We start from the raw sequence: 12,165 nt of genomic DNA, 5'->3' as shown, positions 1-12,165 counted from the left end.
ATCTCATTCATAGAACAGACCCTTTTGATAACCTCTTCCTCCCTGCCCGATTGTCCGGCCTGACCCCAGGCCATCACCTAGCTCAACAGATGCAGTTTATTGCCCCCTACAGTAGGACCTCGCCCCACATCAAAGGAGCGGGGATTAATCAATGCCTTCACACCCCTAGATCCGACCGATCTCCCACATTCCTGTTCCCAGCGGAATGTCCAGCTGCGCGATAGCCATCATGCTGAGATTTGGGTGGGGACCTCTACTGTAGATATGTGTGAGAACGGGCCTGAACCGGGGATTCCAAAGATGCCTTTTAGAACTTCAAAGCAATACCACGGATGTCATAAATGTAATAAAGCCATAAACATGTGTATAAGAGGCCAGGCCTCAGAGATGCGGTTAGAGCGCCTCGAGAAGATACTCTGTTGTCTGATTTGACGTGTTCTGCTCCGTCGGAATAAACTCCTGTTTCTTGCCTTCCTGTCTCCAGCGCCTGCCTCTTTGTTTGGTAATATCGGATGGTATGAGAGGCGGCTAACGCCGGGCAAACACTGAAGGTTCTTGGTCGACAGCGGCCCTACCTTTTCTCAATTGGCGTCCCAAACGTGGGGCCCATCAGCGACACGTGGATCCAGTGGGAGAGGTCCCAACGACAGAGTGAACGACTGCAACGATCGGGAAGAGCTCCTGCCCGATAGACCCTCGTCTGGCAGCCGATCATCCGAACTTCACCGGTTCTGAGCAGACCTCCCCCGAGTGATCTACGGTCCTGACTGGGAACCATCAGGAGTGCCACAGCAATTACGGAGAATAGAGGACGATCGGGCGCTGGAAGCGGAAGACGAGAAACCGTCCATGCGGTCCGGGTAAGGTCGTGTAACATGACGAATTGCGAATTGATTGTTTGATTGTTTGAAAATACTAGTATTACTCATTTGATTGTTTCTGGGAGATTCTCTATTTGCAAACAAGCACAGAGTCGCAATACTCTGTTTAGTCTTTGCAGATAGTGAAGGGTAGGTAACGCAGGCTTTTGCCCCCATTGTAATCCGTCGTGCCTGCTTCCCTCTCCATTTGATTGATTGTTATCCAAGCATTTACTGTTTTGGAATTGGTTCTCTTTGGATCATTCTCTATTTGCAAACAAGCACAGAGTCGCAGTACTCTGTTTAGTCTTTGCAGATAGTGAAGGATAGGTAACGCAGGCTTTTGCCCCCGTTGTAATCCGTCGTGCCTATATTTATCCCTCATTTGATTGATTGTTTATCCGAACATTGATCGTTCGGAATTGGTTCTCTTTGGGTTATTCTCTATTCACAAACAAGCACAGAGTCGCAATACTCTGTTTAGTCTTTGCGGATAGTGAAGGATAGGTAGTGCAGACTTTTGTCCCCTTTGTAACCCGTCATGTCTATCTTCGCCCCGTTTGTTGGTAGTTGGTTCAGCCCGGACCGCTTATTAGAGGTGAACCATCCGGCTCCACTGGAGGGCACCCCTAATAAGGACATGTTTACTAAATATGGACTAGTCGCCGTGGCTTATAGTAAGCTATGGCATAAATACACAATAAAGGATCGGGAAAATCAGTGGCCACTGATAGGATCCTTTGATAACGATAAAATAAACGCGCTGGGAACAGCCCTTTATAACAATAAGACAACACCCACTATGCTCGATAGCTTCGGCATGCGGCGCAAAGAAACAGAACAGCGGAAAAAAAGAAATGAGGTCAGGTTAGAAAAGGAATTACGCAAAGCAGCTCACCTATCCGCTAACAAATTAAAGGAAGAAATAAAAGAAAGAGAGGAAACCAAGCTAAAACAAGATTCCGAATCATCGGGCCAGTGTCCCGTCAGGACACCCTCTACACTTTATCCCGAGCTACCTTCGAAACAGCGAACGAACGATGATTTACTACTAGGTCCCCCGATCATCTACATGCCCCCTCCATATGCCCCTTCCCAACCCTTAGCGCAGCACCTGCAACCCCCAACGACAGGCGAGAGTAGTGCCGGAGCCTCGGTCCTCATGGCCTCTGCACCGACCGAACCTCTCGCACTCAGCGCGAGCAGCGACTTCAGATGATCCCGAAGCTGGGAGGAAAGACCCTGCGAGATCGAATAGATTAAATAAGGATGAACGAGCTGGGATCGATAAGATTGTAAAGACACTGGTGGTGCGAAAGGAAAGTGAGGATTATGTAACGGATATGTACAATACATATGCCAATAGCCACAGACGACACTTTGTCGTACGCCTTTGTTACCACACCCTTAATGCCTACGAGGACCGGTACCAAGGAAAAGGCCCTGAAAACCTAACGACTCTGTATAGGAAAGTTGATGTCGGAGATGGGGGCGAGTGTGATGTGACGAACCTCTTCACGCGTACGCTTGAAGTTTTCCGCCATCTCACGGAACTGAAACCAGAGACTAACACCACGACTCCTGCAGCGACTGAAGCCAGAGTAGAAAAAATTGACACTATGATGCCATAAAGGAGGCCGCTCCCTATTGGGTCCCCCCACGAGGACAGGGAACACACGACGATATTAACCTCCAAGATGCGAGAGGGAGGGTCGTTTACAACTGGGTTTACCAACCATGGGATCGGCAAGACATCCTGACTTTCCGAAAGTCCTTGCCTGATCTGCGAAAGAACCCCACAGCCTTCTATACAGAATTAGCCACCGCTTTGGGTTCGACGATTATGACCCTAGCGGATATCGATTTGTTTTTCGGGTTATGTCTGCCAGCCGATGTGTGGAAGCAAATCCGGAAAGTCGACCACCTTGAGCTGTTCAGACATACCTGGATACAACTCGGTGATGTAGACAAACAGCGAGAGCCGGGACAGAAACCTTTGAAAGCCATTCTAGACCTACCAGATAAGATCGTGCAGAAATTAAAAACCCTAGTCCCAGAAAGGAAGGTGGACTGGTCGATAGTAACGGCCTGTCGCCAGAAACCCCAGGAAGACGTATCAGAATACTTCTCCCGGTTTGAAACGGTGTTCTCCGATTACAGCGGCCAGGACATGACCACTGCAACCGGACATCACTTGTTTGTCCAGAACTATGTGAAAGGCCTGACACCAGAAGTCTCGCAGAAACTACAGACTAGCGAGAGTAGTTGGGCGGCCTCCAAGCCCGCAGCTATCCTTCAGATGGCTCAATACTATGAGCGACAAAAGAACGAGAACGATCGAGCGACTGAGAAAAAGAAAAAGGACTTGAAAGAGAGGGTGATGATTGCTCAGTTGCAAGGGGTGACTATATGAAGGGAACAGTATAGAGGGAACTACCAGTCGAATGCTCCTAGAAATCCACCCCCTAGAGACCGCACACCCGCACCCGGCGCTCCACGAACCGACCTCGATGAGAACCAGTGTGCGTTTTGCAAAGGATTTGGCCATTGGAAGTCTCAATGTCCAGCTCTGCAAGAAGCACTCAGAAATAAAGACACGAGAGACGTAGCGGGCGGGCCAAGAAATAGAGGACAGGGACGAGGGCACACAACCGACACCAACAATGACAGACCTGGCAGACCGAACACGTTTGACCGTCCCCGACAGAATCAGTACCAACAGTCTGACTGCGACAATGCCCACGACTTTGCATAGGACTGCCAAGGGCAAGGAAGGGATCCAGTCGAGCTCTATGTTGACCAGCAAGGTCCTTATGTCACCGCTAAGGTCCTAGGTACGAAGTCTCCATTTCTGGTAAAAAACGTAAACGTGGTTTCTTATATAGCGCACGTATCACCCCCGCAAAGGGGTCTCACGGCGCTTGCTTAGGGAACCCGTCCTGGTATTCCCCTGTGAGATAACCCCGGCAGGGTATCCACAAGGTGAAAGCCAGGCATCCCGCCGCGAGGGGCGGTAGTGGAGATTAAGCAAGCTATTGCCCAGAGTCGCAGAGTGTGAACCCGTGAGTCGAGTAGGCACCGAAGCGAGAATTATCGAGTCCGTGGAATATTTTAGCCCAAGACCCGCCGAGGCGGGGAATTGAACCCTGGTCCAGGACCGATTTCAGCTTCCAGGACTGCCGCCTCTAACCCCTGAGCCACACTTCTCCACTAAGATACTAGATACTGGTGCAACACGTAGTGCATTGTCTAAACGATTGATTCCCAGGGCACCCTTGTCTGGCTCACATGTGACATCAATAGGTTTTGATGGAACGCCCTCCACTAATCCCTTGTCCACACCGAACTCTTTTAACTTGGACAATAACACCACTGACACAACGTTTTTGCTCTCCTCCAACACCCCCGACGCCATTATGGGACTTGACTTGTTGAAACATTTTCGAGCTATTAGGTGTTCACAAGACGGAGTTCGAGTCATTTTGTACGACAACCCAACGCTGCTCAGATCTTGTCACACACAACGCATGTTTTCCATCACTGACGCTGACTTGTCCTTACTCGACACCCTACCTCTGTACCTATGGGCAAAGACTGACTCGGACGTAGGACGCATGATGATAGACCCTGTACACATAAGTGTTCGACAGGAGGCTGTGCTCCCAAAACTCCCAATGATGTTTTGTAAAGGGAGGGCTTTTTCCCTCGAGCCGTGCCTGTCTTGTTATTATTGGCCATTCTCCAATTCTTTTCCGCGGACAATTATTGGCTGTTCTCCAGCTGAGTGAGGCTTCCTTCGCAAGCAGAATAAAAAAAGAAAACTTGACGAGCCACGGAGAAAATGTTTATGTAAAAGTTTCATTGACTTCAGATAAAGTCACGCTTGCAAATGGAACGTTTTTCCCTCAGTGGTGTAAACAGTATAATTGCCAGCAGAAGGTGATTTATGTGTTAGAAAGAAAGGCTCAGTACATATGGGACACAGCGAGTGTATAGTTGTAGTAGAATTTAATGATAAAGGACTTTCTTCTTTCAAACCATCACGCCATACCTATTTCATTTGCGGCCAGACAGCCTATGTACATCTGCCCTTAGACTGGGGTGGGACTTGTTATATAGCATTCTTATTGCCACCAGTTTTTCTAGCCCCATCCAATTATCATAGAGATTCACGACTAGAACATGTTAGACAAAAGAGGGAGACAGATTCCGCAGGGATTGATCAGACTGAAACAGCTTGGGAGCAATATACAGATTTCAACAAAGGTTTCTTTTTCTTCATAGGTCCCGTCCAAAACAGTAAACTGATACGCAAGTTAACAAGGACTCTTGAAACAGTTGTAAATATAACTGCATCTGCCCTGGCGAACTTGACCCAGGAGCAGTCTGCTATTAGACTTGTCGTTCTTCAAAATCGCCTCGTTCTAGACGTCATCTTGGCGGATAGGGGCGGAGCCTGTAGCGTGATCCGATCTAGTTGTTGCATTTTCATCCCAGATAATGCACCATCTGTGTACGAAGCAATAACAAGACTCCACAAAATTGCTCATGCCATACATCAAGACCCAGGCACATGGACCTGGTCCAGTTGGCTCTGGGGTATAATATCTGCTTGGGGATGGAAAGTATTGTCTTTCCTAGGAGTGATTCTACTTATGATATTTGGTTGCTGTCTCTGTCTGCAGTGTGGCCCGGCGATTTGCGGCCTGTGTGCCACTGCCTGTGTTCCCCATCCACGTAAACAAAGAGTTAAAGATGAACAAATGATTCTGTATGATCAACTATACGGTCTCATGAATATAGATGTATCCTAAAGGGTTACGTAGGGGACAAGGAGGGAATGAGGAAAATGATATTTTGCCTGACCAAGATGCCCCCTACGTGTACCCCATGTCATGTGCATGTCACCCATGCATTTCCCGTAGTGGCCTGAATCACTAGGCCCCTGCAATCATGTCCTGCATTAGAAATGCCAGTCATCAAGTCTCCCAAACGTTAAGTTAACATAAGGCCCATGTATTTGCATTTTGTATTTTGCATTGTGCACTTTTAAATAAATATCGTACTGAACCCTTTTTGTGGTTCAGATTGAACCACCAGTCCCTGAATTAATGTTTTCATGACTCCTGACACACTGAAGGCTGCAGTTACGTATCTCTGACCTCGCATGCTTCTAGCTCAGCCGCAAGAAGCCCAGTAAGGGTTGCCAAGACAGTATATTTTGCTTAACAGTTATCTGCATGCCCGGTGAAAAAGGTAAACAGAACCCGTCTGCTGAGATAGGGCCCAGCTTTTCTCTCTCTGTTTAAATGAAATCACAGTGCTTGCATCCATAGAAGAGCTCACAGCCCTCATGCAATGAACGAATAAATATGCCCTCTCTGTCTTTTAGTGATGAACAACTATTGCTTCAGATAATACATCCCCTGACTCTAGATATCAGTTGTACTAGATGTGCTGGTCGCCTTGACACAAGAGATCTCTTGCTAGACTGAAAGTCAGCTCTCCTCCCAGTTACACGTCAATTGCACGTCATGTCCAAGTTGCACACAAGTAGGGCAGAGTTCCAGCTGGTCATGCAAACTCCTCCTCTAAGTACCCACCCACCTATGACACCTACCTATCACCTACCTATGACTCATCAAAGTGTACACCCACATGTTCTTATCTCTTTCTCTCTGCTCTGCCTCGAGCGTTCCTTCTTACGTCCTATGTACAAGATAAAATGTATATAACCCATGTTCAGTAAATAATTGTTAGAAGACCCTTCCTGAACCTCTGTGGTGATGGAACTGATTCTCCCTTTGACTCGAGTTATTGGAATAAAGCCCATTTTAACTTGGACACCACGGATCCTGTCTCTCATTTGATGCATGATACTTTGTTAATGCCTAGAAATTCTGCCAGGGTAATATTTTATTTACCACACCACAGTATCGGATATCGCCGGAAGGCGAGAAGGCATTGGTAAAAATCATCCAGTCCCTGGTAGACGCAGGAGTGGTAGAAGAAGTAGTTAGCAATGTTTGCAACAGCCCTATCCTACCCATTGTGAAGAAGCAGGGTGAGGGAGATGAAAAAGCGTACCGCTTCATCATCGACCTACGAGAAGTCAACAAAGTAGTCGTACCTCAGTACCCTGTAGTCTCTGACATCACCACCATTCTGACCCTGATTCCTTCCACTGCCACCACCTTCACGGTAATCGATCTCAAGAACGCATTTTTCTCCATCCCCATCCACTCAGACAGCCGCTACCTTTTCGGCTTCACTTTAAAATCCCGCTCATATAGATTTTGTAGAGCACCCCAAGGCTACACTGAAAGTCCAAGCATCTACAGCCAGGCCCTCAAGAGACAGCTGGATGCAGTCCAGTTACCGGACGGAGTAGTGTTGATACAGTACGTCGATGATATCCTTTTGGCGGCCGACACCACTCCACTTGCAGTCACAGCCACCATCCAACTCCTGCACTTCCTCGCGGAAAACGGCCACAAGGTCTCCAAGAAGAAGTTGCAATTCTGCCAACCTCAAGTTACTTACCTAGGCCACCTCTTGTCCAAAGATGGGAGAAAACTTACACCCGATCGAATTCAGGCTATTCTTGAGACCCCTATCCCTAGAACCCCGAAGCAAGTCCGCTCTTTGGTAGGCCTCACCTCCTTCTGTCGACAATGGTTGCCAAATTTCAGCCTCATTGTGAAACCACTACTTTCCCTACTGGCTAAAGATGTTCCCTTCCCGCTCCCTTGGACCCCTGAATGCCAATCCTCCTTCAAGGAACTACGAGACGCCCTTTGTTCAGCACCAGTCCTAGGAACCCCTGATTATACAAAACCCTTCTCTCTCTACACCCACGAAAGGGAGGGATGCGCTTTGTCTGTCCTGACCCAAACCATCGGCCCCAAACAACGACCATGTGCCTATTTCTCTGCCACTCTTGACCCTGTAGCGAGAGCTTTGCCTGCCTGCCTTCGAGCGGTAGCTGCTGCTGCTGTCTCTATCCGACAAAGTGAGGGGATCGTACTCTCGAATTACCTCACGGTACTAGTGCCCCATGCTGTTGACACCCTCCTAAACCAGACAATAACACGAAGGAGCCAAGAGGGATCTGGAAAGGTATATAAGGGATCGCCCTCCACTCTAAACAGTCAAACAACAACAAGATCCCTATACCTGGGGTGATTAATACATTTCACAGACATGAGAAAACATCACTTCAGATTTTTTTTTTAACATACCGAAGTGGACCCCTGCTATCTATCGCAGTGTGGTCAATCCTCTAATGTCTAATTGTCCCCACTTAATCTATTGTTCCAAAAAATTAAATACTAAGGCCTCTATACAACCAGTGTCCAGGGTGATGTCCAACAAATGTCTGCCTTCTTTACTGGCAGTACATCTATCCACACTTCACCACATGTGCATAAACCTAACAAGGAAAAATGTGTGGTGGAGAGGAAGGCACCTCACGGGCGAACAACCCTCGGGGATGTTGGCAGATGTTACCAACTCAAAGCCCCTTTCTCATCATCGGTTGCCTTTCAATCCAAACAAAAAACAAAATGAGTACAACACATAAACTGAAATACGTGTGCAGGTGCAAAATAAAGAGTATCACAACATTAACTCATAACGGACAGAGTGACATAAAATCGACAGCCACACCCACTCAATTACTTTATTCTTAGATTCAGTGTGAGCTGAAGAGTTAAAAGAGAGGTTGGTAGCTTAATATCGCCTACCAGTACCTGATACCGACATGTTTCACTGCCCCAAACATTTCGGCAGATTCATCAGGGTATTCAACACTCGGTCACTGCACCAATTTTTTGAACATCCTTTCTGGACACTGTTGGATCGAGACACAAATAAAAACCAGAGACATGCCCAAGGGTCAATATGGATTCATAGGTTTCCACATTAGAGTAATGGTTGCAAATATCCTTATAGTGATGTAGTTGTATAGTAATCATTATAATTACCCCAGGCCAGCATGGGCAACTCATACCGGCTGACCAAATCACACTTAGATTCGTGTAAAATCGATTGCACTGTCAATCTATAGGAAATGAGAAAAGATAGTATGAAACACTCAGACCCTATACAATGAAACTGCATAGCAGCGCTAATTTCACTCGTGTTTTATATCATAGCCTTGAAAGACTTGGGGCCCGTGGCAACCTTAACTGTGCATTGTGACCACCAAGCACGGGCAGATTGGAATAGTATAAAACACTCAGACCCTGTACAATGAAACTGCATAGCAGCGCTAATTTCACACGTGTTTTTATAACAAAGCCTTGAAAAAATTGAAGCCCGCGGTAACCATAACAGCGCATTGTGACCACCAAGCGCGGGCAAATTGGAGTCTCATAGTCTCATGCAATGCGCCGCAACCGTCATCTTGTAACAACTTGTAGGGCGCGGTGCATCAAAACATAAACACACAAAGAAAACATGAAGCGCCTCGTTATATAGCTTCAGCCCTAGCTGCGCAGTAACACTGCATGAACTGACTATTCGTTTGTTCCTGAAGCTGAATGTGGCCATCTCCCAGCCCCCACTCCTCACCGTACGTTATGGTAACAGGACCGTATCTCATCCCAGGAACCCCGCGTACTTGCCGGCATCTGTTTTTAAAGGTTACCGGCAAAGTCCGGTCACGTGCTCAATTGCGCATGCGCACACGGGGACGCTACAGTGTGGAATAGTAGCGCCATTTTGGAATGGCTTAATCCAGCGTTAGTCGCCCTAATGTCTGCAAGCCCCTATCCTCGGCCAAACTATTTACATGCTAATACTTTCATATTTATATTTAAATCTATGTAGGCCATCGCGGCACCCAACTGCCTGCAAATATGTATAGATGACTTGATTTCCAAATTCTCCATACAGTGATCAACACTTTATAGCGCCATCTTAGAGTGGGGCCACTCACCACTTCTATTTATTGTACAATCTGAGATGTTGCGCTATCTCATTACTGGGTACATTAAATGGTCCTTATTACAATCGCTGCCACGGCAGACATTAGTACTAGGTAAACTGCGCCAACCATCAAGAAATTAGACTGGGAGACGGGCAAAGGCGGGGGTGTCTCTCCATAACCAACTGCGTCAGGATTCCTCCCTGGTTACTACCAGTCAACCAACTGCGTCAGGATTCCTCCCTGGTTACTACCAGTCAATTCAGAGAGCAGTGTCTAGAACACAGGTACTAGCCCAATGGCTGGTTTATATGTTATAACAATAGTGCCAAGGATGGGTTTATCATGAGGCAGGATATAAGTGGTATCCCGCTCTCTCTCATTAACCCATACCATAATCCATTAACATGCAGTTACCCTCATGACAGAGCCTACCAGACGTCTTTCAGGGCAGACATCAACAACCTTGGAGGTGACGGTTGGTCAACAAGGAGCGCATAACAAAAAATGGGTGAGGGGTCTTTTCGGGTGTTCAGGGGGGACACCAAAACAAAGTGTTTCTTCTCAACTGGCCCTAAGAGGTCTATTTCACTCGATTCCACTCAAGGATTTCGTTCAGGCCTACACTGTCAGTGCGTTCTCTATATATCCATCTCGCTTCCTTGCTAAGCAACGCTGTCTCCATGTTTTGTGGGTTGCCTTTTATTACCTCTAGCACAGTCCATGTGAAATCATGTTTTTCTTTGTGGCAGTGTTGTACCAACTTCGTGGTCAGTTTGCCCGCCTTGAACGTACTCAGGTGTTCCTGAATGCGCACCTTGATTTTTCTCGTGGTGAGGCCAATGTATTGCCTTAAAGGCAAATCTAGGTGGTGGCATGCGGAAGTCTTTTGTGGATAGTAAGTCCCAGTGTTTCCTGATAGACTGCCTGATTTTTGTTGCCATGGGGTCGAACATCATAACCACCGGAAGGCAGTCTCTTTTCTCTTTGCTTGTGTGTTCCAGTAGGGCACTCCTAGGTGTATTAAGAGCCCTTTTTCTAGCGTTCTTCACTACTTTACTGGGGTAATTGCGCTGCACGAGTTTAGTCGTAAGATCTTGTGCTTGCTCCAGGAAGCCACTCGTACTGGAGCAGTTCCTCCTGTACCTCAGGAATTGGCCCACAGGGAGGTTGTCGCGGAGGGCTCTGGGGTAATATGAATTGTACAGGAGGAGGGAATTCCTGTCTGTTGGCTTTTGATGTACTCTGGTATTCAGACCACCCTCCAACCCTGTCTCAATAACTAGGTCCAGATAAACCGCACTAGTGCGGCTGTAGGTCCATGTGAATTTTAGGCTCTCATCCTGCGAGTTGAGCCATCTCAGGAACTCCCCTAGGGATTCTTCAGTGCCCTCCCAGATACAGAGCACATCGTCTATATATCGCTTCCAGAGGCAAATGTGCCGCTGGAAGGGGTTGGTATCAGGATAGACGATGTGCTCCTCAAATCTACCTACATAAATACATGCCAGGCTGGGGGCCATTGTCGCCCCCATCGATGTTCCAGAGGTTTGCAGGTAGATCTGGTCCTTGTATCCAAAGTAGTTCCCTGTAAGTGCCAGCTCAACACATTCCATGACGAATGATTGGGGCGCATCATAGGGCCACTCGAGGTCCCCCAGTGCGCGTGCTGCTGCCACCAGCGTCGCGTCCTGGGGGATACTCGTGTACAAGGACTCGATGTCGATGGTTACAAGGAACTGGTTGTTAGCGTCATAAGGGGTATTTTCTATGATGTTTAATACATCGGTGGTGTCCTTAATAAAGGACCGTTGGTTAATCACCGACTCCCGCAGGAAATAATCCGCAAACTGTGAAAGAGGCTCCAACACAGATTGTATCCCCGACACGATGGGCCTGCCGGGCGGGGGGCGGGTCGGCTTGTGAATCTTTGGTAAGATGTAGAAAGCTGGAGTCCTGGGGGTGTTATTCACCAGGAACTCCGCTTCCTTTACCGAGATCCATTTGTTGGTTTTGGCTCTATTAACCATTTCTCTTATGGTTACGAGCAATTGATCCACCGGATCTTTACTCAGAGGTTTGTAGTTGGAACGGACATTCAATAGACGGAGCACCTCTGTCTCGTAATCCTGAGTGTTAAGGACCACCACCGCACCCCCTTTATCAGCTGACTTGATTGTCAACGAACGGTTTTTCTCTAGTCCTCTCACTGCCTCCCAGTCCTCTTTGGACATATTAGAGTGATGAGAGTGTTCCTGGGATTTCTCAAAATTCTCTATATCATTCAGGACTTTTTCCTCGAAGACAGACACTTCAGGGCCCACAGCAGAACCAATAGGACAAAAAGTCGACGGTTTCTTCAGGTTGGTACCTCGG

This window comes from Lissotriton helveticus, chromosome 9 (assembly GCF_964261635.1).
Source record: "Lissotriton helveticus chromosome 9, aLisHel1.1, whole genome shotgun sequence".
In the NCBI taxonomy this organism is placed as follows: domain Eukaryota; kingdom Metazoa; phylum Chordata; class Amphibia; order Caudata; family Salamandridae; genus Lissotriton; species Lissotriton helveticus.
This window is presented reverse-complemented; position numbering follows the sequence as displayed.